The 27,162-nt window shown below is 43.2% G+C and overlaps 1 protein-coding gene and 1 non-coding gene across 3 annotated transcripts in view; one reads left to right on the top strand and one right to left on the bottom strand.

Moving 5' to 3' along the window:
* zgc:66433 (uncharacterized protein LOC321250 homolog) overlaps nt 1-27,162 on the top strand; it is a 153,335-nt gene that overhangs the window by 57,031 nt on the left and 69,142 nt on the right. The gene's annotated exons all lie outside the window — the stretch shown is intronic.
* On the bottom strand, nt 5,403-5,474 carry trnac-gca (transfer RNA cysteine (anticodon GCA)). The gene has a single exon. It is a non-coding gene; the product is annotated as a tRNA-Cys (tRNA).

Here is a 27,162-nt window from a genome sequence, read left to right as displayed (position 1 = left end):
ACTGGAAATCATGAATATAAACAGAAAATGCTGCAAATGATCAGCAGGTCAGGCAGCATTGTGGAGAGAAACAGTAATGGCATTTCAGATCAAGGACCTTAATCAAACCCTGCCATCCTTTTTTTTTGCGCAGACTTCCTGCCCCTATAAAATATTGGTATTGGTTTATTATTGTCACTTGTACCGAGGTACAGTGAAAAACTTGTCTTGCATACCGATCATACAGGTCAATTCATTACACAGTGCAGATACGTCGAGTTAGTACAGAGTGCATTGAGGTAGTACAGGTAAAAACAATAACAGTACAGAGTAAAGTATCACAGCTACAGAGAAAGTGCAGTGCAATAAGGTGCAAGGTCACAACAAGTAAATCATGAGGTCAGAGTCCATCTCATCGTCTAAGGGAACCGTTCAATAGTCTTATCACAGTGGGATAGAAGCTGTCATAGTTTTGTTTGGTTCCACATACCCAGTGAATGGTTTCAGTGAAGTTCAGGAAGAGTCAGTATAATTGCTGTAAGGCTTATACCAATGTGTGCTCCCCACAAAGGAGGTGCTTCATAGAACACAGGATACCAATGTCTATTGTAGATGGAGCTCTGTTATTAATCAGCATGGGATTCCTTATTTTCAGCAGGCAATCCTCAAGAAATAACCAGTTTTCATTTGGTTACATCAAACCTTTGTGACAGTTTCATATCTGACTGTAAGATAAGTGAATGAGAAACATGGTGTAACTATGTAGTGTTAGATTTATCTTGTCCTGCCTTAAACCCAATTCCATCATCCTTTGTGTACAGGTAATAAAATTGATGCTTCTGTTAAGAGGCGGAGAAGAATATTTATTAACCTACTAATGAGAAGGATAGGATGCCCAGTATAAAGTCACAGAGTCATACACCATTGAAGCAGGCCCTTCGGCCCAACTCATCCATGCTGACTGTGTTGCCCAGCGAGCTAGTCCCATCTGCCCCATAGCCCTCTAAACCTCCCCTATCCATGTACTTGTCTAGATGGCTTTTAAACATTGCAAATGTGCTCGCCTCAACCACTGTTTCTGGCAGCTCATTCCAAATACGCACCACCCTTTGCGTGAAGAAGCTGCCCCTGATGTGCCTTTTAAATCTCTCACCTCTGATCTTAAACCTATGCCCTTTTGTTTTAGCACTTCCTTCCTGGGAAAAAGACTATGTGCTTTCACCCTGTCACTCCTACATTCCAGGGAATAAAATCCTAGTCTACACAACCTCTCCTTGTAACTCAAGGCCCCAAGTCCAGGCAACATCCTGGTAAATCTTTCCTGCACTCTTAACAACATCGTTCCTATAACACTATAACAGGGTGACCAAGACTGTATACAATACTAGTTATACTAGTTTAAGTGTTGTTGTTGATGCCGAACTCTGTGTTCAGTTCTGGTCGCCGCATTATAGGAAGGATGTGGAGGCGTTGGAGAGGGTGCAGAGGAGATTTACCAGGCTGCTGCCTGGATTAGACCGTATGGAATATGAGGAGAGGCTTAAGGTGCTAGGGCTTTATTCACTGGAAAGGAGGAGGATAAGGGGAGACATGATAGAGGTATATAAATTATTGAGAGGAATAGATAGAGTAGACAGCCAGCGCCTCCTTCCCAGGGCACCAATGCTCAAGACAAGAGGGCATGGCTTTAAGGTTATGGATAGGAGGTTCAGGGGAGATGTCAGGGGGAGGTTTTTCACCCAGAGAGTGGTTGGGGTGTGGAATGCGCCGCCTGGGGTGGTGGTGGAGGCAGATACATTGGACAGGTTCAAGAGCTTGTTGGATAGGCTTATGGAGGAGTGTGGGATGGGGGGATATGCGGGAGGAAGGGGTTAGGTAGTGTGAGGGTGGTTTGATGGACGGCACAACATGGTGGGCCGAAGGGCCTGTTTTGTGCTGTATGGTTCTATGGTTTTATTCATAAGCTCCATTCACCTCGTCTTCTCAATGCCTCCAAATAGTAAGCATTGAAACAAGGCATCCAGAGGCTTAGAATTCTGCCCATAGCCATCCATGGTGCCAGCAACATATTCCTCCTTTCTCCATTTCATACTAGTTCGATGGACTGAATGACCTCCTTCAACTGTGTTTGGTGTCAAAAACCCCTTTCAGAAAATCCTCACCTCCTCACACAGCAGCATTTCATTGAAGAGCTGGGTGAATGCAGAAAACATCATAGAATGCACTTTGCAAAAGCTGGTTCACTATTTAGAGCCTGACTTGCTGCTTTAGTAACCAGAGAATGGGGGAAGACCATGTCCTGGGCACTGACTTTAGACCCAATTCTCCAATATGCTCCCCTGATCAATGGGTGTGAATAGACTCTGCAATAGTTTTCATGCTATAAGATGAAGATGTCTTCTCAACATACAGGGGTTTCTGCATTTGTTGCTCACCCTTTATAGCCTGTCTTTGAGAAGGCACAGTAGTGTAGCGGTTAGCGTAATGCTATTACAGCGCCAGCGACCTGGGTTCAATTCCGGCTGCTGTCTGTAAGGAGTTTGTATGTTCTCCCCATGTCTGCGTGGGTCTCCTCCAGGTGCTCTGGTTTCCTCCTACATTCCAAAGATGTACGGGTTAGGAAGTTGTGGGCGTGCTATGTTGGCAATGGAAGCATGGCGACACTTGGGGGCTGCCCCCAGAACACTCTTCACAAAGATGAGTTTCACTGTGTGTTTCAAAGTACATGTGGCTGATAAAGAGATCTTATCTTGATTCAACATTGGGTCATGCCAGCCTCTTTCAAGGGTGTCCTCCTCTGGTGTGAGACTGGAGTCACATAAGAACCACTCTTTGCATGTTTATAATTCAAAAGATCAGTGATTCAGTTGGTGTTTAATTGGTATTGGTTTATTATTGTCACTTGTACCGAGGTACAGTGAAAAGCTTGTCTTACAAACCAATCGTACAGGTCAATTCATTACACAGTGCAGTTACACTGAGTTAGTACAGAGTGCATTGATGTAGTACAGATATAAACAATAACAGTACAGAGTAAAGTGTCACAGCTACAGAGAAAGAGCAGTGCAAAAAGGTGAAAGGTCAGAACAAGGTAGATCGGGAGGTCAGAGTCCATCTCATTGTATCGGGGAACCATTCAATAGTCTTATCACAGTGGGGTAGAAGCTGTCCTTAAGTCAATCTAACAGCTTGATGATCGACTTACTGACAATCTGTACTTATATAGCACCTTTAACATGGAAACTATTTTAAGGTACAGTCAGACAAAACTCTACGAACTGGAAATTGGGATTGGAGGTTAAAAACATTGGTTTTAAGGAGGGCTGTAAAGTGGATGGAGAAATAAAATGGCAGCGTCTTAGACCATATTTTAAATTTAGCTCAATTTAAATTCCCAAGCAATGATGGTGAGAATCGAATGCATATTGCAGGCTACTCGATCACTACTATATTATCATAACCACAAGACTACCCAGCAGGAGACTGGTCCGCAGCCTGGCCAAGATTTAGATTGATAGACTTAAGCAATGAATAAGGATCACCCAGACACTCATCCTGTTAAGACTTTATTGGGACTTCATCACAATAAAAGTAGTAAAGCTAATTCATTAGAGTTCAAATTGCAAACCCCATTACTGCCTAACAATGAATCTTGTTCACACCTTCTTATCATTTAGCACAGAGCTGCTGTTATTGATGGTTTAATGGTTCTACTTCTTGTCCAGATCCACAATCAACTTCTGGATGAAGGAGGCCTCATTGTTATGATGCTGTTTTCTTAATAACTTGATTAAACAAAGGAAACGTTTTTCTCTTGAGAGGAGTTCTCCCAGTATATAGTCATGTTTATTTTGGTAATGTGTTATTCCTCTGTTACATTGTTATAATTCGACAGTCAACATTAAGATAAGATAAGATATCTTTATTAGTCACATGTACATCAAAACACACAATGAAATATAGCTTTAGTGTAGAGTGTTCTGGGGGCAGCTCGCAAGTGTCGCCACGCTTCCGGCGCCAACATAGCATGCCCACAACTTCATAACCCGTAAATCTTTGGAATGTGGGAGGAAACCGGAAACCCGGAGGAAACCCACACAGACACAGGGAGAACGTACAAACTCCTTACAGACAGTGGCTGGAATTGAACCCGGGTTGCTAGCGCTGTAATAACGTTGCATTAACTGCTACTCTACCATGCCTGCCCTAAAAGAATAATAATAGATTTTATTCTGGGTGAAATCACTGGTGATTACCAGCAGCTCAAACCATGACTTGCTCAGACTCCAAATCGGATCTTCCTGACTGCTGTTTAATTATAAGGTTTATTTGAGAGTATATTCTGCTACATCGTAACACAAGTTTTAAGTTAGTTTACATATGCTGTAGCATACAAAAATTAGAAATATTTTCAGGATGTTCCAACACACTTTAGAGCCAGTGAGACACTTTTAAAGTGCAGACACTCTTATTCAAACAGACAATGTTGGAAACACTCAGTAGGTCAGGCAGCATCTGTGCAAAGAGAAACAGTTAACATGTCAGGTCGAAGACCTTTCATCAGAACTCGTGTGATAAGTCCAACAGAATGGGCAGCACTGCTGGGATATATGAACAAATAAATATCTGATAACAATTTAATAATTAATTTTAGGAACATGAGAATCATGGAGTCACACAGCGTGGGAACACACCCTTCGGCCCAACTGGTCCCTGCTGACCAAGATTCCCATCTAAGCCAGTCCCATTTGCCTGTATTTGGCCCTTATCCCTCTAAACCTTTACTATCCATGTACCTGTCCAAGTACCTTTTAAACGTTGTTAATGTACCTGCCTCAACCACTTCCTCTGGCAGCTCGTTCCATACACTGACCACCCTCTGGGTGAAAAAGTTGCCCCTCAGATTCCTATTAAATCTCTCCCTCTCACCTTAAACCTATGTCCTCTAGTTCTTCTCAAACCTGGGAAGAAGACTGAGTGCATTCACCCTTTCTATACCCCTCAGCTGATGAAGCATACTCCACTGTTCAACAACTTCATGGTTAACTTGTATATCTCTTCCTTTTTACATCTTTTGTTCAACATCTCTTGATATCTTTAAGTAAAATAAAATAAGATATCTTTTTTAGTCACATGTACATCGAAACACACAGTGAAATGCATCTTTTGCATAGAGTGTTCTGGGGGCAGCCCGCAAGTGTCGCCACGTTTCCGGCACCAACGTAGCATGCCCGCAACTTCCTAACCCGTACGCCTTTGATATGTGGGAGGAAACCGGAGCACCCGGAGGAAACCCACACAGCCACAGGGAGGACGTACAAACTCCTTACAGACAGTGGCCGGAATTGAACCCGGGTCGCTGGCGCTGTAATAGCGTTATGCTATCCGCTACACTACTGTGACTGCCCTAAAATACTAAGCTAAGGGGGCACCCGGATTTGAACCAGGGACCTCTTGATCTGCAGTCAAATGCTCTACCACTGAGCTATACCCCCATAAATAAAACATCAACTTCAGTCTTGAAAGCTCTAATCCTCCCTCGGTATCTCCATTTCTTCACAGGAAGAGAGGGCAAGGTTCCTGCTACCCTTGTATAATTTGCACCAATCTGCCACTCTCTAATTTTAATATTGTCTTACTTATCCTGTGAGCAGCTGAGTCCATCCACAGGCTAAAGCAAGTTTCAAATCACATTTGTGGTAAATTGGCTGAACCTAAGTGGTAATTGGCCACAGTATTGCCCTCATTTGTGGGGTGAAATAATCTGTTGCTGCCAGGCAGCTGGTAATTCAGACATCGTGAGCACTGGATACTGTCAGAAATAGGCTTGAATGTAATCATCCCTGTGGTTAAATAGCATGCCAACATTCATTATTGAGGTGCATTCATGAATAATGCTATTGGTATAACACACACAAAACACTGGAGGAACTCAGCAGGTCAGGCAGCATCTATGGAGGGAAATGAACAGTCGACGTTTCGGGCCGAGACCCTTCATCAGGACTGGAAAGGAAGAGGGCAGTAATCACATTCTGCCCTGATGGCATTCAACAACTGAAGGTATCAGAGCATTTTTCCATTGCTCCAGACAAATAATAGAAGAAATTTAGCTGAAACACTTAAAAATAATTAAAAATCATGACTAAAAATTTTTTTTAAATATATTTATCTGTAAACACGTTTACCTCATGTAAATTAACTTGAGGCATTGCTATCAATTGAAAGGTGAAAAGGAACACTTAACCACTTTTTAATGAAGATCAGTGATCCCATTTAAATGAATGAAGTCTCTCTGCTCTGCACAAAATGCGTTGAGAGTGGTGGATGCCTGGAATGTGCTGCCAGGGGTGGTGGTGGAGGCAGATATGATAGAGGCAATTAAGAGGCTCTTGGACAGGCACATGAACATGCAGAGAATGGAGGGATATGGGCTGTGTGCAGGCAGAAGGGATTAGTTTAATTCAGTGTCATTGGCTTAATTGGTTTGGCACAGACATCATGAGCCGAAGAGCCTGTTCCTGTGCTGTACTGTTCGAGGTTCTGTGATCATATTTTGCTTTCAGAACAGGAGGTCACCATCTGATCTCTAGTACGTTCTGTATATCCACAGACACAGAAGTCCAGGATGTACCAGCTAACTAATTAGTGCGATCAGACCCAAGAAGGAATTGCATTTCTATAGAGCCTTTCACGTCCCCCAAAACTCTAGTTAGACCACACTTGGAGTACTGTGTCCAGTTCTGGTCGCCTCATTATAGGAAGGATGTGGAAGCGTTGGAAAGGGTGCAGAGGAGATTTACCAGGATGCTGCCTGGATTGGAGAGTATGCATTATGAGGAGAGACTAAGGGAGCTAGGGCTTTACTCTTTGGAGAGAAGGAGGATGAGAGGAGACATGATAGAGGTGTCCAAAATATTCAGAGGAATAGATAGAGTGGACAGTCAGCGCTTCTTTCCCAGGGCACCAATGCTCAATACAAGAGGGCATGGCTTTAAAGTAATGGGTGGGAAGTTCAAGGGAGATATCAGAGGAAGGTTTTTTACCCAGAGAGTGATTGGGGCATGGAATGCGCTGCCTGGGTCGGTGGTCGAGGCAAGTACATTGGTCAAATTCAAGAGATTACTAGATAAGCATATGGAGGAATTTAAAATAGAGGGATATGTGGGAGGAAGGGGTTAGATAGTCTTAGGTGAGGTTTAAAGGCCGGCACAACATTGTGGGCCGAAGGGCCTGTATTGTGCTGTACTGTTCTATGTTCTATCAAAGCACCTCACAGCCAATTAAGCATTTTTTGAAGTGTGCACACTGTTGTAATGTGGAAAACAAGGAACCTTATTTCTACACAGCAAGCTCCTACAAATGATATGATGGCAACCAGACCGATTGTTTCTGGATATGTTGAATGGGACGACTATTGGCCAAAATGCAGGGGATAAGTGATTTCAAGACAGCATTTTGAGATCTTTTCAATAAACTGAGAACGTAGTTGGGACCCTGGTTTAGCACCATGAATAAATTAGCTAAAATGTTTGCTATATTATAAGCATGTCTCCATTTCAATCAGTGCCTTTGACAGTGAGATTTGGGACATTCTGAGGTTATGAAGGATGGGGGAAAAATATAGATTTATTTGCCATTATGTCATAGGTTTTGAGATCAGCAGTGGTGGGCGGGGGAATGTGGAGGCCAAGGGGGAGGGGAATTCCTGGGCCTCAGAAGATCAAGTATTTGTTGACCTGAAGTGAATTTTGGAAAATTTCTACGCTTGTTGATTCATAAGCACAGTACTGGTGGAGCTCTTTCAGTAAATACTTTTAAATATTGGTAATAAACCTCAGAAGCTATGAAAAACAATAATCATATTTAACAATCATATTAATATGTGCAGGGAATTATCATGATTGCATTCACATTTTCATAGAATGCCTTTGAATCGAGGAGTGTATCAGGATCCTCAAGAATGCATCATTATTTATAGGAACTCCCAAGGACCGTATCGGTATTTGCAGGGATCCCTAGGCCTATATAAATATTTGCAAAGATCCCCAGAGGCGTATGTGTTTTACACAGAATTCCCAGGACCGATTCAGCATTTCTGGTAAATTTAGGCAGCCAATTTTTACACAACAAGATTGCATAAACAGGAAATTGACCAATGTCCAAATAATCTTGTTGGAAGTGTAAATGTTGGCTTAGACAATGGAGAGAAGACTTCTGCTCTACTTCATTTTGGTGCCTTTTTAGACTGGCCTTTAATAAAAGAGGGCATCAGTTTAATGTGAATGACAGCACCCATATTTCTCCATTTGGCCCATCAAGTTTATACCAGCTCTCAGAAAAATCCCATTCCTCCCACCATTAGTAATGATGACCACGCAACTACTAGATTGTCTTGGAAACCCACCTGGTTCACCAACACTCCTACTGTAACCTAGTATCTTTCATATGCCCATCAACTCCATCCCAAGTCTCCCACCAGGCGTTTGCACACTTGGGACAATTTACAGTGGCCAGTTAATTTCCCTACAGGAACATTTTGGGAGGTGGGAGGAAACCGGAGCACTTGGAGGGAACGCATATGGAGGAAAGGTGAACACTCCATCCAGACAGCACCGGAGGTCAGGATTGAACCCTGGTCACTGGAGCCATGAGACAGCTGCACTACACACGACACTACCCTAACACGGTGCAGCAGTACCTCACCATCTTACTACAGTGTCTAGGTTTTAGAGCCAGATCTCAACCCATATCATTTGGGTATGGTGACAATACAGTGTTAAATTGTTGAACTAGTAAGCCAGAGGCTGGAGTTAGAATCCTGCCATTAGTAATGATGACCACACAACTACTAGATTGTCATGGAAACCCACCTGGTTCACCAATGCTCTTCAGGGAAGGAAATCTGTTCTCCTTATCCAGTCTGGCCTGTATGTGACTCCAGACCCACAAATGTCCTTGCAACCGCCGCTTGTTTTAGGTTGGAGGAGGTGCCCATGAATCTTTGCCTCACCTGGAAGGGCTGTTTAGGTCTCTGGATGGTGGTGAGGGAGGAGGTGTAAGAACATGTGTTACAGGTGCTGTGATTGCAAGGGAAAGTACCAGAGGCCAGTGAGGTGTGAGGGAGGAGGGATGAACCAACTTGGGAATCACAGAGGGAGCAGTCCCTGTGGAAGACAGAAAGGGATACGGAGCAGAAGATCTTTTCTACCAGCTGGTGGCGGGATCTTGTTGCGGCTGGTGGAAATGACGAAGGATGATTTTGTGGCGGTTGCTACCGCGGAATAAAACAAGACTCACTCGGAGGATTGCCAAACAGAACTGGTTTATTTTCCCGCCTTGCGCGGGCCCTTTAAGGGAGAAACTCCCGCCCAAAAAAACAGGCAATGACGTAAGTCCTACATCATCAGGACTTTCCCGCGCGCAGGTTCTCCCCGTCGCTCGGAAAGACGAGGCCCGCCGCCATCTTGGGCCTCGTCGCTCTGACACCGCGCGACCCGACTGCCGAGCCGGTTCGCCCGACTAGACAGTGAGTCGCCACACAACCCCCCCCCAGAACCGCCGAGACAGTCCCCAAGGTCCGTGGGCTGTGCCAGCTGCCGCTTAGGGGGGCGGCCTCTGCGTCGCGGCGTGGCAACTTCGACAGGCTGTTGCAGATCCAAATGGGCCGGTTTGAGGCGGTCCGCCGTGAAAACCTGTTCCCTGCCTCCATTGGGCCTCGTCGCTCCGACACCGCGTGACCCGACTGCCGAGCCGGTTCGCCTGACTAGACAGTGAGTCGCCACAATGTGCTGAATGTGAAGACTACTAGGGTGAAAGGTGAAGTCCTGATGCAGGGTTTCAACTGGAAATGTCGACAGTCCTTTCCCCCCCACAGATGCTGCTCGACCCGCTGAGTTCCTCCAGCAGATTGTTTGTTACTACAAACATGATTGACTTCTAATTGAGTGGCCCACTCTGTTCAAGGCAATTTGGAATGGACAATGAATGCTGACCTTACCACTGATGCCCAGATCCCAAAACTAACAAACAGACAATTCAGACTGCAGAGAAAACACCATCTCTGTTTTAATTCTTTACAAGGCTTGAAATGATACTTTGCTACATTTCAAATCTTGACCTGAATAAGTTCAACTGGACAAGTTCAACAGCTGGAATCAGTTGTCACTGTTAGTTATTTTCCTGGCACACAAGAAACATTAGAACTAGAAACAGCAGCAGACCATTCAACCTTCTGTGCCTGCTCTACCATTCAGTACGATCATGCTGATCTTTTCTTGTTGCCAGTTTCCTGCACTAAGACCCCTTGATTCCTTTAATATACAAAAATCTATCGATCATTATCAGTAGATCAGAATCTGATTTATTATCACTGAGATGATGTGAGATTTGTTGTTTTACAGCAGCAGTACAGTGCAAAGACATAAAATTACTATAAATTACAAAAATAGATAAGTAGTGCAAAATAAAAAGGAATAACGAGGTAGTGTTCATGGGTTCATGGACGGTTCAGAAATCTGATGGCGGAGGGGAAGAAGCTGTTTCTGAATCACTGAGTGTGGGTCTTCAGGCTCCTGTACCTCCTCCCTGATGGTAGTAACGAGAAGAGGACATGTCCTGGATGGTGAGGGTCCTCAGTGAGGGATGCCGCCTTCTTGAGGCACCGCCTCTTGAAGATGTCCTCGTTGGTGGGGAGGGTTGTGCCGTGATGAAGCTGGCTGAGTCTACAACCCTCTGCAGCCTCTTGCAATCCTGTGCATTGGAGCCTCCATACCAGGCGGTGATGCAACCAGTCAGAATGGTCTCCCCTGAACATCTACAGAAACTTGAAAGAGTCTTTGATAACAAACTGAATCTCCTCGAACTCTTAACGAAGTAGAGCCACTGGCGTGCCTTCTTTGTGATTGCCTCAATGTGTTGGGCTCAGGATAGATCCTTCAAGATGTTGGTGCCCAAGAACTTGAAGCTGCTCACAAATCTCATAACCAAACTGCTTTCCTAGTTTACAAAGCAAGAATCCAGAGAGGGAGAAGGAATTCCTCTATGAGAGTGATCTAAGATATAAAAACTAAATTAATCCAGGGTGAGAAAGATCAGAGAGCCCCACAGCCTAGTGTTATGTTTCCAAATGAACTCTGTAAATATAATGTTCACAGCCAATTTCGGCACTAGATCATTCCAATACCTTAAGAAAAATACTGTTAGTCTAAAGCAGGAAGCAAACTTTTAATTCAGCCACATATTATGTTCCTAAGTTGTTTTATTTAGATTAACTTCTATTTATTTGATTCTGCCGGGGCACTTGGACAAGCTGAATAAGCACAAACTGAGGCTCCTGACGGTATGCTGATATCTCTGACAACTTTGTAGCAAATGCGACATGTTTAAGAACAGGACAAATGCTAGTTTATCACGACAGTCTGGAATTTGTCTGTCGGATGGCATATTGTTTACAGACTGAAACACTCAGCAAATATGTTCACAGGCTGACAATTCAACCACTCTCCACAAATTCCAACGTCCATAGTTCTGCCTCATGCATCCCAGACCCACAGAGTCATAGAGACGTACAACATGGAAGAAGTCCTTTCGGCCCACTGAGTCTGTGCTACCATCAATCACCATCCTGTCTAATATTACTTGACACATATTGCTGCCCTCCATTGGAGCCATAGTATACCTTCCATTCAATTTTAAATGATTTGTTCCTTGTCTTCAAAATTTCTTGTAGTCTCATTCTAGCTCTGCAATCTCCTCCAGTCCAATAATCCATCTTTCTTTTGTGCCCTTTGGTAGAGAAATCCATGTTTGGTCACAGTCATGACAATACTGCACAGAAACTGGCCCTTCGGCCCAACTGGTCCAGACTGACCAAAATCCCCATCTGAGCTAGTCCCATTTGCCTGCATTTTTATAAGATATCTTTATTAGTCACATGTACATTGAGACACACAGTGAAATGCATCTTTTGCGTAGAGTGTTCTGGGGGCAGCCCGCAAGTGTCACCACGCTTCCAGCGCCAACATAGCATGCCCACAACTTCCTAACCCGTACGTCTTTGGAATGTGGGAGGAAACCGGAGCACCCGGAGGAAACCCACACAGACATGGAGAGAATGTACAAACTCCTTACAGACAGCGGCAGGAATTGAACCCGGGTCGCTGGCGCGGTAATAGCGTTACGCTAACCGCTACACTACCGTTCCTGCCATTTGGCCCATATCCCTCTAAACCTTTCTTATCCACGTATCTGTCTAAGTGTCTTTTAAATATTGTAAATGTACCTGCCTCAACCACTTCCTCTGGCAGCTCATTCCATGAACAGACCACCCTCTGGGGTCCTATTAAATCTCACCGCTCTCACCTTAAGTCTGTGCCATTAAGTTCTTGATTCCCCAACCCTGGGGAAAAAGACTGAGTGCATTCACCCTATCTCTGCCCCTCATGATTTTATACACCTCTATAATATCAACCCTCATTCTCCTACACGCCAATGAATAAAGTCCCAACCTGCTCAATCTCTCTACATAACTCAGTCCCTCAAATCCCAGCAACATGCTCGTAAATCTCCTCTGCACTCCTTCCAGCTTAATGGCATTTTTCCTATAGCAGGGTGACCAAAACTAAACACACTATTTCAAATGCGGTCTCACCACTGGCACTAAATGTGTTTGAGACTTCTGGCCCCAAAATGTAGAACAGGATTGTGCTCCATCTGACCTGTTGAGGCTGGAAAATGTTTAGCTCTGAGGAGAGATTAGTTAGGCTTGGGTTGTTTACTTTGGATTGGAAGAGGCTGAACAGAGACATAATTGATGTGTGTAAAATGATGAGGAGCTCAGATAAAATAAATCACAAGATCACAAGACAAGGGAGCAGAAGCAGGCCATTCGGCCCATCCAGTCTGCTCCAAGGAAAAGGGAAAAAAAGAAATGAGAAATGGGGAATGGGGGGCAGGTGGGGGGAACAAAAAAAACCTATTCTAATCCCAATTTCCAGCCTTATCCCCATATCCCTTGATACCCTGACTATTTAGATATCTATCTACCTCCTCCTTGAACGCCCCCACTGATCTGGCCTCCACTGCTGTACGTGGCAAGGAGTTCCACAAATTCACCACCCTCTGGCTAAAGAAATTTCTCCTCATCTCTGTTTTGAAACCCTCTAATTCTAAGATTGTGCCCTCTGGTCCTGGACTCACCCACCAAGGGAAACAGCCTAGCCACATCTACTCTGTCCTTTCCTATCAACATTTTAAATGTCGCTATGAGGTCCCCTCTCATTCTTCTGTACTCCAGTGAGTACAGTCCAAGAGCCGACAAACGCTCCTCATACGTAAGCCCTTTTATTCCTGGAATCATCCTCGTAAATCTCCTCTGAACCCTCTCCAACGTCAGCACATCCTTCCTAAGATGTGGGGCCCAAAACTGCGCACAATATTCCAAATGAGGCCTCACTAGTGCCCCGTAGAGCCTCATCAACACTTCCTTACTTTTATACACTATACCTCTCGAAATGAATGCCAACATAGCATTCGCTTTCCTTACCACCGATCCGACCTGGTGATTAACCTTTAAGGTATCCTGCACGAGTACCCCCAAGTCCCTTTGTACTTCCGTACTTTGAATTTTCTCTCCTTCTAGATAATAATCTGCCCGCTTATTTCTGCTTCCAAAGTGTACAACTGCACATTTCTCAACATTGAATCTCATCTGCCATTTCCTTGCCCATTCTCCTAAACTGTCTAGGTCTCTCTGCAACCTTCCTATCTCCTCAATACTCCCTACTCCTCCACCTATCTTGGGTGTCATCTGCAAACTTAGCCACGAAACCATTTATTCCCTCATCCAAATCGTTAATGTACAAGGTAAAAAGGAGCGGCCCCAACACCGACCCCTGCGGCACACCACTAGTAACCGGTAACCAACCAGAACCAGATCCTTTTATTTCCACTCTTTGCTTCCTGCCAACCAGCCAATGCTCCACCCATTCTGTTATCCTACCTGTAATTCCATGACCTCTCATCTTATTAATCAGTCTCTTGTGAGGCACCTTATCGAAGCCCTTTTGAAAGTCTAAATACACAACATCTACCGCCTCTCCCTTATCCACCCTACCTGTGATTTCTTCAAAAACTCCAATAGGTTGGTCAGGCAGGATCTTCCCTTCACAAAACCATGTTGGCTAGGACCTATCTTGCCTTGCGCCTCTAGGTATTCCGTAACCCCATCCTTGAGGATAGATTCCAATAACTTTCCCACCACTGACGTCAGACTAATAGGTCTGTAATTTCCTTTATGCTGCCTCCCTCCTTTCTTATACAGCGGAACTACATTTGCGACCCTCCAGTCCTCTGGAACCATGCCGGAATCTATCGATTCCTGGAAAATTATCACCAATGCCTCTGCTATCTCTAAAGCCACCTCCTTCAGAACGCGGGGATGCACCTCATCCGGTCCGGGAGACTTATCAGTCTTTAGCCCATTTAGTTTTCCTAGCACCTTCTCCCTAGTAATCTTAACTGAACTCAGTTCCATTTCATGAGACTCCTGACTAACCGGCACATTGCTGATGTCCTCCACGGTGAAGACCGTTGCAAAATATTCATTCAATTCCTCTGCCATCTCTCTATCGTCCATTATATCAACCCGTGTCTCTCTTTCACTCCTTATGTATTTAAAAAAACTCTTAGTATCCTCTCGAATGTTATCTGCCAACTTCCTTTCATAATTCATCTTTTCTTTCCTAATGACCTTCTTGGTTTCTCTCTGCAGGTTTTTAAAAGCTTCCCAGTCTTGTGTTTTCCCACTAATTTTTGTTTCTTTGTACGCCGTCCCTTTTGCTTTTATTTTAGCCTTCACCTCTCTCGTTATCCACATTTGTGCCTTTTTTCCATTCAAAACCTTTTTTCTTGAAATATATCTATCCTGCATTTTCCTTATTTCCTGTAGAAATTCCTTCCATTTCTCCTCTGCCGTCCCTCCAGCCAGCTTACTCTTCCAATCAATTTGGGCCAACTCTTCTCTCATACCATTGTAATTTCCTTTGTTCCACTGAAATATCGATACACCAGTTATCAGCTTCTCCTTCTCAAACTTGAAACTGAACTCAATGATATTGTGATCACTGGTTCCCAGTGGTTCCTTTACCTTTAGTTCCCTAATCACCTCCGGTTCATTACACAGCACCCAATCCAAAACAGCCGACCCCCTGGTGGGCTCATCAACAAGTTGCTCCAGAAAAACGTCCCTTAGGCATTCCATAAACTCCCTCTCCTGAGTTCTACTGCCTTGCTGGATTTCCCAGTCCACCTTCATGTTAAAATCCCCCATAATTATCTTCACATTGTCACTCTGGCATGCTTTTTCTATCTCAAACTGCAATTTATCGTCCACTTCCTGGCTGCTATTAGGGGGCCTATATATGACTGCTACTATTGTCCTTTTACCCTTGCTATTTCTTAGCTCCACCCATAAGGATTCCACCTCCTCTGACCCAATGTCCTTCCTTTCTATTGATTTTATATCACTACTAACCATCATGGCCACACCTCCCCCTCTGCCTACCTGCCTATCCTTCCTATACACTGTGTACCCCTGGACATTCAGTTCCCAATCACATCCATCATGAAGCCATGACTCAGTGATTGCCACAATGTCGTATTTATTAACCTGTAGTTGTGCCACTAGGTCATCTACTTTATTCCTAATGCTACGTGCATTTAAATATAGTACGTTTAGTCTGGTATCTGCTATTGATTTAGTTGTATTTCTATTGTTCAGCAGATTATCCTGATTTTTCACTTGTCTATCCTTCTTACCATCTTCACTACATACTACCTTAGATATGTTCCCATATACCTCATCCTCTATCCTAACATTCTGTATCCTAACACCCTGATTTGTTGTACTTCTATTATTCAGCAAATTATCCTGACTTCTCACCTGCCTGTCCTTCTTGCCATCCTCATTGGACTTGTTTCTATAAACTTCCTCCCTTACCTTAGCATCTTGTAACCTAACATCCTGGTAGATGTAATGGTATAAAGATCAGAGAGGAGATGACAAAAATTATTTTCATTGGAATGTGGTTGGGTTCTGGAACTCACAGCCTCAAAGGGATGTAAAAAGCACTCATCCCAGTTGAACAATAGATAATTGGCTCCCCACCTCCTTCCTTTTATTCTATGGTCCACTGTCCTCTCCTCTCAGATTCCATCTTCTTCAGCCCTTTGCCTCTTCCACCTATCTCCTCCCAGCTTCTCACATCATTCCCACTTCCCCCTCCCTCCCCCACCTACCTACCTTCCCCCCCACTCACCTGGATTCACCTATCACCCACCAGCTCACGGTCCTCCCCCTCCCCCCAGCCTTTAATTCTGGCTTCTGCCCTCTTTCTATGCAGTTCTGATGAAGGGTCTCAGCCCGAAACGTCGACTGTTCATTTCCCTCTGTAGATGCTGCCTGACCTGCTGAGTTCCTCCAGCATTTTGTGTGTGATGTACATGGACATGCAGGGAGCATGGACAGTGCTGAAAAGTGGGGTCAGGTTGGGTAGCTCTCTTTTGACCATGACAACCATGATGGGCCAAATGGCCCCTACGGTGTGGTAAATTTCTGATGATTTCAGTACAGTGCCTATTCTCCCTGTATAAATGACATAAATGACATCATTGACTATAGAATGGTCTGAGATATTCTGAAAGGGATATGAAAGATCTATATAGATGCAAATCTTTCTTCAACAAAAATCCACAGAGAAATGTCATGAGCTCAAGATGGCGTGCAAGGTTGAAACTATTTCTGATGTTCTCCTCCTGAGAGAACATCAGAACATCTGATGGTTGTAGCTCCACTGCTAACCTGGAACAATGTCACAGATGTGGCTCCAACCATCAGTGGTTGCCAATCTTGGAGGGGGTTCTTATAGAGTCCATGAGTCTTTAAGATATAAAGAGAATGTTGTTAGAAATAATTACACTTGGCATACTGACTGTCCCAGCTATGGGGTGGTGAGCATTCCCTGGGGAACCCTGGGACAGCTCCAACTCTGAAAAGGTCAGCCCATGACTTCATCGGGCAGCCACGGTAGTGTAGCGGTTAGCATAACGCTATTACGGCACCAGCGACCCAGGTTCAATTCCGGCCACTGTCTGTAAGGAGTTTGTATGTTCTCCCCATGTCTGCGAGGGTTTCCTCTGGGTGCTCCGGTTTCCTCCCACATTCCAAAGACGTACAGGTTAGGAAGTTGTGGGCATGCTATGTTGGCGCCAGAAGCGTGGCGACACTTGCGGGCTGCCCCCAGAACAGTCTATGTGAAAGATGCATTTCACTGTGTGTTTCCATGTACATGGGACTAATAAAGAAATCTCATCTCATTTATAGTGGTGGGAGAGTGGGAAGTGTGTGAGCAAGGGCAGCTGTCATTCAGAACGCTTGAGAGCCATTGCCTTAGAACACATTCATTAAACCAGAGGGAAAACTCATCGCTTGATTTTGACCTCTGACTGCTTGTCAGGACTTGTAAATTACTGTACAGGGGCAACTTTAGATTTTTTGCACGTGGAACTCTGTTTTTGTACAGGTGGTAGAACAGAGAACTGTACAGCACAGGAACAGGCCCTTCGGCCCACAATGTTTGTGCCAACCCTGATGTCAAGTTAAGCTAAACATATCTGCCTGTACATGGTTCATATCCCTCCATTCCCTGCATGTCCATGTGCCTGTGTAAATGCCTCTCAAATGCCACTGTCGTATCTGCTTCCAACGCCTCCTCTGGCAGCGCATTCCAGGCACCCGCCACTCTCTGTGCAAAAAAACTTGCCCCGCACATCTCCTTTGAACTTGGATTTGGATGGATGGATTTGAATTTTTAAACATGCAAGTCTGGATTTTTCTGTTTCTCTTTCCACAGATGCTGCCTGACATGCTAAATGGTTCTGGTGTTTTCTGTTTCGGAAGAGTTTTATGTGGGGGATTAAAATTTTTGCCTGTGGCAAATTGATTATTTTTTATATGGGAGTCACCATGCATAGCAGCACACATTGCTTTGCCAACATTCACAACTCATGTGTTTTTTGGAAGTATTTTTGCGTCAAATAAGAAATTTAAAACCTTATTTTCCTGTTTAAATTTCTTGTGCAAAGCACGCTTGTTAATTAAACATAATTTACCAATCAGGAGATTCACACATGAATAACAATGTGTAGTCAGCAATGATCTAGTTTATTAATTGCAGCCTTCAAAGTGTGGCTTTCCCAAGTTAGTCATCACCTGTTGCTAAATCGAACATTAGCTTCACCTGTGGTTTAACAATGTCACCTTTGAGTCAAAGGTTTCAAGTTGTACTTCAGAAACTTCAGCACATAATTTCAGTTAACACGGAACTGAGGGAATATGCATTGTTGGGGTGAGGGTCATAGAGAGATACACCACGGAAACAGGCCCTTCGGCTCACCGAGACTGCACAGACCATCAACCACTCATTTACACCAATCCTGCACTATAGTTGGATTACTATTCTACAGTTGAATTATTATGCTATGGTACACTTTGAGAGGTTGGACAGACTTAAGTTGTTTTCTCTGGAGCGGCAGAGGCTGAGGGGAGACCTGATAGAAGTTTATAAGATTATAAGAAGCATTGATAGAGTAGACAGCCAGTATCTTTTTCCCAGGGTCGAAATGTCTAATACTAGAGGGCATGCATTTAAGGTGAGAGGGGGAAAGTTCAAAGGAGATGTGCCGGTCAAATTTATTACACAGAGAGTGGCAGCTGCCTGGAATGCACTGCCAGGGGTGGTGGTGGAGGCAGATACGACAGTGGTGTTTAAGAGTCTCTTAGATAGGCACATGAATGTGCAGAGAATGGACGGATATGGACATTGTGTAGGCAGAAGGGATTAGCTTAGTTAGGCATTTAATTACTAGTTTAATTAGTTTGGCACAACATCGTGGGCCGAAGGGCCTGTTCCTGTGCTGTACTGTTCTCTGTTCTACTCTATACAATTGCTTGCTTTCAAGTCGAGTTTATTGTCATGTGCACAAGTACGGTGAGGTACAGTGCAATGAAAAGCTTGCTTGCAGCAGCATCACAGGCACGTAGGTAATGACAACACAATGTAAATTATACATAAATTCCTATAGAAAACCATACAGTGAAAAAAAAGACAGTACAAAAGCTATTGAACCAAGGCCTTTGTTTTGCCACCCTAGGCTGATTTAAAAAAACCCCTGCATTTTGAAGAACATGTCTTGCCAGAATCACCAAACATCAGATTATCTAACCTTTATCACATTGATGTTTGTGAGAGATTGCTAGATTGCTCGGTGCAAATTGCCTGTTGCATTTCCTAAATTACAACAGTGACAGCACTTCAAAAGTACTCCCTTGGCTGAAAAGAGCTTTGGGATTTCCTGAAGCTGTGAGAGGTACAAATCTTTACTAGATTTACACATGGCTCCAAGTGTTTGGATGCTGTGGAGAAATGAGGCATGACATTGTAGCCATGGAGATGTGTTAGTCTCAGCTTTTCTAATTCACCAAGTATTCCTCCTCAACACTTCCGTAACTGATTAGGAAATCGTTCTGTATTACTTGCAAAGCAAATCAAAAAATGAACCGTAAAGTAATTAAACTATTTTTCCTTCAGTTAGATTAGTCATATTTAGCAATGCAACAGGAAATGGAACAGAACAAAATTTGGCACCAAGCCTCATAGTTATACGAGACCAAAACCTTGATGGTAAAGGCAGACTTCAGGGATTATGGTGAACTCGCATCTAAACGTCCTTCTCCCTATCACTGTCATTGAACCAAGCTCTTTCACACCCCAAGAAATCCAGCCCTGGTACTGATTTCCCCATTCAGCCATTGAGGAAAATCTTATTTCTGTGTAAGTGATAGTTTTTGAAATATTTTGGGCTTCATGTTTCATTGATATCATGTATTTGTAAGGTTTGAACAAGTGTTGTATTAGTGCTTGATCTACCATCTCACTGTCTTCTTAAGAGAAGTTGAATTAAACTAATTGGCCTGAGGAGATGCAATGAAGGAGCTCTATACTGAAACTATGACTGAAGTAAACTGAGCACCAAGTACGTTTGGTGATCAATAATACCACCACTGAATCTATCATTACATCTGTTTCTGCTTACCACCTGAAATTGCTGCCTCCTTTAAATCCCCTGAACTGACAAAATATCAAGAATTTTAGACCACAAATGAGACGCAAGAGGCTGCAGAGAATAGTGGACACAGCCTGGTCCATCACGGGCACAGCTCTCCCCACCATTGACAGCGTCTACAGGAGATGCTGCCTCAAGAAAGTAGCATCTATAATCAAGGATCCCCACCATCCGGGTCATGCCCTCTTCTCACTGCTACCATCAGGCAAGTACGGGAGCCTGAAGTCCCACACCACCAGGTTCAGGAGCAGCTATTTTTCTGCAACCATCTGGTTCTTAAACCGACCTGCAAAATCCTAACCCTACCTCAGCAACGGAATCCTACAGACCACCTCTTGCATTCTGTGGACATCTCTGTGTTTTTTTGCACTAATTTCTTGTTTTGCAAGCTTTTTTCCTCTCCACTGTCTTGTATAATTAATGCATAATTTATATTCTGTGTGTTGCCTGTGATGCTGCTGCAAGCAATTTTTTCATTGTACCTGTACCTCACCGTACGTGTACACACAACAACAAACTCGACTTGACGGAACAATGTGGTTAGGTGGAATCAATAGGCTGAAGGTCTTATCCTGCTAGAACTAGGTCTACATTCGTTAATATTTTGGACATTATTAAAGCATGCTTGAATTGATGTTCTTTAAAATAAACCAAGCTCAGTTGCTCTTGCGTTAGTAATAGATTAACTCTAAATGTAATTCTCCCCAAATGTACAAGCTACTCATACCCATTCCTGCACATATGTCTCGCTAAGAGAGGGGAGGCAGAGAGAGTTGCTTTGGGAAGTAACACTTTGATGTCAGCGTCTTTGCAACACTTATGCAAAGAAACAATTACTGGGAACTTTGTAATCCATGTGGTTTAATGACTTTAAACATTGCCTCAACATGGATTTACTCTGCTTGGCTAAGCTTTTGATCAAACAATGTCGTTGTCTATATTGGTTTAATTCACCTTTTCAATCACCTTACTGTGGCTTAGTTTAACATAGAGTGATAGATGCACTTGGAATGTAGATGATTATCAGTATATGATGTACCCTGACTATTGATTACAACTCAGTTTTGTTCTACATAGCAATCAATACTGCATTAATTCTGCTTAGTTGCAGTGCAGATGGTGCAGTGGTTAAGTTACTGGCCTAGCAGCTAAAGTTATGGACCATTGATTCAGAGACAAAAGTTCAAATCCCACTGTGGTAGCTAGAGAATTTATATTTAACTAATTAAATAAATCTGGAATTCAACTGATCTATGTAAAGATAACAATGAAACTGGTGGAGGAAATCTGCTTTACTACAGAATCCGGTCTTAGATGTGACTTGAGACCACCATAGTTAAAGCTTCCCCTCAGTTCAAGGGGAATTCAGGATGGACAATAAATATTGGAATGACCATCCTGTAAGTGAATAAATGAAAAAACTGAAGTAATAGTATTGCATATTCTGAGTAGGGTAGGGAAGCCCCTCAAACAATGAAAGGTGTATCACCTCTGGGAGCCACATAAGCGGCAATGGTGCTATGTTTGTGTGTTTTTTTTCTCTCCTTAAGTTTTACACTACTGAATATATCAACCACAAATGTTAAGCTTTTGTATTTTGCACTGTGTTCTTCCTTTGTGTATATTTTTCTTTTATATGAATAAAGCTTATTTTTGAAATAAAAATATTCTTCACTTGCAATAAGTTTCAGATAAAAACATCTTACTAAATTTGGTTCTACCTTCCATTATCTGACAAAACTCAGAGACAAACATGACTAGTTTTATTGTTTTGAAGCAATAACTTAATTTTTAGAAGAAGGAATAGAACCAGGTCCTAGTTTAGACCATTGTTATGATCACTGAGGGACAATATTACTCTTGACTATCTTTGCAGGTTGAATGCCAACATAAAAGAGCAGGATCCCCTGTGCTGAGCTAAAACCTGCTGAATATAACTCAGCAATCAAGCTTAGGCAAATGATTCCTTCAATATTCTGTCCCTTATAATATTTATTGTAATAGCATCGCTTATAAGAGACATATTTGGGTGCATTTCAAATCTCAAAACCTTTCCAAGCACATTACCAATGAAAAGTATTCTTCATTTGATTTATTATTTTCCTTGACAGAAATATGTTACAATTCTTCATTAAATCAATCCATTGATTTTTTTTTCCTCTGCTAAGAGGAACAAGGTGACTACTGCTGTGTACAGACCAGATAATTCAAGTGTCATGTCCATACCTTCAGACTCTGCAGACAATGTCCCATTACATTGGCACAGCGGGATAATAGCTACATCCATTAAAAAAATTTGGCTGATGAATCACTGAAAGCTGGCACTGCACTTGTTTGCTGTCCAGTTAATCAACCTTTCTGCTTTCCAGTTTACAGTTTCTATGTTTGGTTCTACTGCAGGGTGCATTCAGTCACTGTGCTGCCATCTGTTAGAGAGATCACAGACCTATTATGCAACACTCTTGTCCCCGAGCTGCCAACTGATGTATCTGTAAATTAAATTTAAAAATCTTTCCTTTCGCAAATCAACAAGCATTTTATCATTCAGGGTCAACCGGCATGGCTGGGAATTTTTCCAAGAAGCTGAGCAAGGGACCTCTAAGACCACTTGATGCAGGGGAACCCCCTGAACTTTGCACCCACATACCAATTGGAGCCTGCAGCACAAGAGACCCCTGAATAAGGTTTCCATATGTAGACTGTCTACATGCAAAGGACTACATTCGCCACTAACTCTCTCAACATAATTAGATTGCACATCTGAAGTTCACCTCGTGGTACAGTCATGCTACATTAACGCAACAGCTAAATTAGTGAAGGTACAAATTTCAGACCGATGTACGTCGGTCACATACATCGGTCTGAATAATCTCTGGAACCTCTGGAGTAATCTTTTTGATAATCATAAATTATTCAATGATACTTGGATCCCTCTGCTGTGTACACAACAGTGGCTGCATTTGGAAGTCTAAAGTAAATGGATGGTTTATCAGTAAGAACTATACTTTGGTCTAAAACAAAAAAGGTACAATGTTCAAATGTCTCCATCTCTCATTGCTCTCATAATAAAATTAGATTCCATCCAATAATATGGTTCTTGGTTTGGATATTTAATTGTACTGCAGTAATGTGCACAAAATTAGAGTCATAGGGTCATACAGCACGGGAACAAGCCCTTCGGCCCAACTCGTCCATGCTGACCAAGATGCCCATCTTAGCTAGTCCCATTTCTCGGCTTTGTCCCATATCACTCTAAACCTTTCCTATCCATGTACCTGTCCAAGTGCCCTTTATACCTGCCTCAACCACTTCTTCTGGCAGCTTGTTCAATACACTCAACAGCCTCTGCATGAAGAAGTTGCCCCTCAGGTCCCTTTTAAATCTTAAGATAAGATTCCTTTTGTGACATGATTAGTCACATGTACATCGAAACACAGTGAAATGCATCTGTGTAGAATGTTCTGGGGGCAGCCCGCAAGTGTCGCCACGCTTCCGGCGCCAACGTAGCATGCCCACAACTTCCTAACCCGTACGTCTTTGGAATGTGGGAGGAAACCAGAGTACCAGGAGGAAACCCACACAGACACGGGGAGAACGTGCATACTCCTTACAGACAGTGACCAGAACTGAACCTGAGTCGCTGGCGCTGTAATAGCGTTATGCTAACCTCTACACTACCGTGCTCACTTTAGACTTAAGCCCTCTAGTTTTTGATTTCCATTTCCTGGAAAAAGGACTGTGTGCATTCACCCTAACTATGCCCCTCATGATATTATATGTCTCAATAAGCTCACCCCTCAGTATCTTACACTCCAAGAAATAAAGTCCGAGCCTGCCCAACCTCTCCCGATAACTCAGGCCCTTGAGTCCTGGCAACATTCTCATAAATCTTCTTGAGAAGATTTACAACTCTTTAGAAAGCAGCTGTGAAATGCAATAACAACAGCTTGCATCTTATGCTATTTTTAATGTAGTAATATCTTCACAGGGAAATGTAGCACAGTTACCTAAGGAGTTATTAGGGCAGGTGACCAAAGACTTGATCATAAAGGTAGATTTTAAGGAGCTTTTTAAAGGAAGAAGCATGGATAGGGAGGCCAAGACATGTAGGAAGAGAATTCAGCTTTGGCTACGATCACCAATGGTGGGACAATTAGATTCAAGGATGATCAAGAGGTCAGAATTTGGAGAAGTACAAACTCTAAGGTTTTGGTGTTGGTGGAGATTTCAGAAATAGAGAGAGAAAAATTGGAAGGGAAGAAACTCAAGGAATAAGAATTTTGAAACAGAGTTGTTCTCGCCATGATCGGCAAGACTAGTGTGATGCGCATGAGGGACCTGGTGTGAGTTAAGACGTGCAGGCCATATTTTGGGTTTGCAGGGAATAGAACAAGGCTGGCTAGAGTGTGTTGGAATTTTTAAGTCTAGATCTAACGAAGGCATAATTTAGGCCTCGAGCAACATATGAGATGAGGCAGTGACAGATTTGGGCAGTGTTATGGAAGTGGAGATATGTGGTAATAGCAACACACACAGGAGCGGCACGGTAGCTTAGTGGTTAGCACAATGCTATTACAGCGCCAGCGATCAGGGTTCGATTCCCATCGCTGTCTGTAAGGAATTTGTATGTTCTCCCCATGTCTGCGTGGGTTTCCTCTGGGTGCTCTGGTTTCCTCCCACATTCTAAAGACATACTGGTAGGTTAACATGGGTTTAAAATGGGTGGCTTGGACTCTCTGGACCAGAAGAGCCTGTTACCGTGCTGTATAAATAAAGTTTTTTTAAAGTTTAAAGTGCTGGAGGAACACAGCAGGTCAGGCAGCATATGTAGAGGGAAATAAACAACAGATGTATTGGGTCATATTTCAACTTGCCTGTTTGGTCCATAGCTTCTCTTGGGGTCAAATATGACACCGATTTTACAAATGTTCTGGGTCAGATCCAGATGGTCTGAGAAAAAGATCTAATTATTTTGTTTATACTTTTACTTATGATATTTTTTCTACTGTAACCACATTTGTGTAGAGATGTAAAATGTTAAATCAGTGAATTAGAAGTTGTACTTCTTGTTTTTGGTTTGTGGTCTTCCATTGGTTGACCTGCCAAGCCAACTTGACGATATCACTACTGTTGGGATCAGGGATCCCCATTGATCTGGTCCACAACCACAACTGATATCATGAAAGGGAGATTGTTAGAGCCTTCTTTGAGCAGATTGTTGATCCCTGACATGTCTTCATTCAGCATAAAATCTAAGTGACATAACTTTTCATAGACTTGTTAATGCCATCTGTTAAAATGGCTTGGAAAACAAGTTATTGTATTTCAAAGGAGAACTGTTAATCATATTTGCCTCTTGAAACCATGGGTACGCATCAAGTTAAAAGGGGGTGTAAGTGTGAGTTTTCTGTGCAATGATTCCAGTTTTCAGCTCTGCAACGGGTTTAAGATGGGCAACAATGGATTTCTGCCTTTTCCCTTCCTGCTTGAGGTACAACAGAAAGTATAAAGGCTAAGCAAACAGCTATCAGTCATTCTGCACCCAGTTTGATGTTAAAGTTCTTGTCCCAGGTGTCAATAGTAGCCTCATAAGAGTTATAGAGTCATGCAGCACTAAAACAGCCCCCTTTATGACCCTAGGAGCCCCCAAGTGCCTATCTATTACTAATCCTATTTGCCAGCACTTGGTCAATAGCCAATTATGCCATAGCGATTCAATACTCATCCAGATGCTTCTTAAATGTTGTGAGAGTCTCTGCCTTCATCACATTCTCAGGTAGTGCATTCCAGATTGCAAAGTTCTTCTGCAGATCCCCTCTAACCTTCTTAAACCAGCTTAAACCCATGCTTTCTGGTCTGAGTCACCTTTGCAATGGGGAAAAGTTTCCTACTATCTACCCTATCTATGTCTTTCATAATTTTATAAACCATAATTTTTCCCATAAAATAAAACACAGTATTTTTCCCAGGATTGGGGAATCAAGAACTAATGGGCATAGGTTTAAGGTGAGAGGGGAAAGATTTAATAGAAACTTGAGGGGCAATTTTTTTACACAAAGGGTGGTATGTATTGGTATTGGTTTGTTATTGTCACTTGTGCCAAGGTACAGTGAAAAACTTGTCTTGCAAACCAATTGCACAGGTCAATTCATTACACAGTGCAGTTACATTGAGGTAGCACAGAGTGCATTCAGGTAGTACAGGTAAAAACAATAACAGCACAGAGTAAAGTGTCACAGCAACAGAGGAAGTGCAGTGCAGGTAGACAATAAGGTGCAAGGTCACAACAAGGTAGATTGTGAGGTCAAGAGTTCATCTCATTGTATAAGGGAATCGTTCAATAGTCTTATCACAGTGGGATAGAAGCTGTCCTTGAGCCTGGTGGTATGTGCCCTCAGGCTCCTGTATCTTCTGCCTGATGGGAGAGGAGAAAAGAGAGAATGACCCAGGTGGGTGGGGTCTTTGATTATGCTGGCTGCTTCACCAAGACAGCGAGAAGTAAAGAGAGACCATGGAGGGGAGGCTGGTTTCCGTGACGTGCTGGGCTGTGTCCACAACTCTCTGCAACTTCTTGCGGTCCTGGGCAGAGCAGTTGCCGTACCAAGCTGTGATGCATCCAGATGGGATGCTTTCGATGGTGCATCATCAAAAGTTGGTTAGTGCCAAAGGGGACATACCGAATTTATGTATGTGGAATGAGCTGCCAGAAGAAGTGGTTGAGGCAGGTACTTTTAAAAGACAGTTGGACAGATACATGGCTAGGAAATGTTTTGGAGGATATGGACCAAATGCTGGCAAATAGGATGAGCTTGGATGGGCAGTTTGGTCAGCATGGACCAGTTGGGCCAAAGGGCCTTTTTCTGTGCTGTATGACACTATGACTCCATCTGGTCCTCCCTCAATTTCCTTTTCTCCAAGGAAAACAAACCCAGCCTCCCCTATCTCTCTTCATAACTGAAATTCTCCATCCCAGGCAAAATTCTGGTGAACCTCCTCTGCACC

This window comes from Pristis pectinata, chromosome 8 (genome assembly GCF_009764475.1).
Source record: "Pristis pectinata isolate sPriPec2 chromosome 8, sPriPec2.1.pri, whole genome shotgun sequence".
Taxonomy (NCBI): domain Eukaryota; kingdom Metazoa; phylum Chordata; class Chondrichthyes; order Rhinopristiformes; family Pristidae; genus Pristis; species Pristis pectinata.
This window is presented reverse-complemented; position numbering and strand designations above follow the sequence as displayed.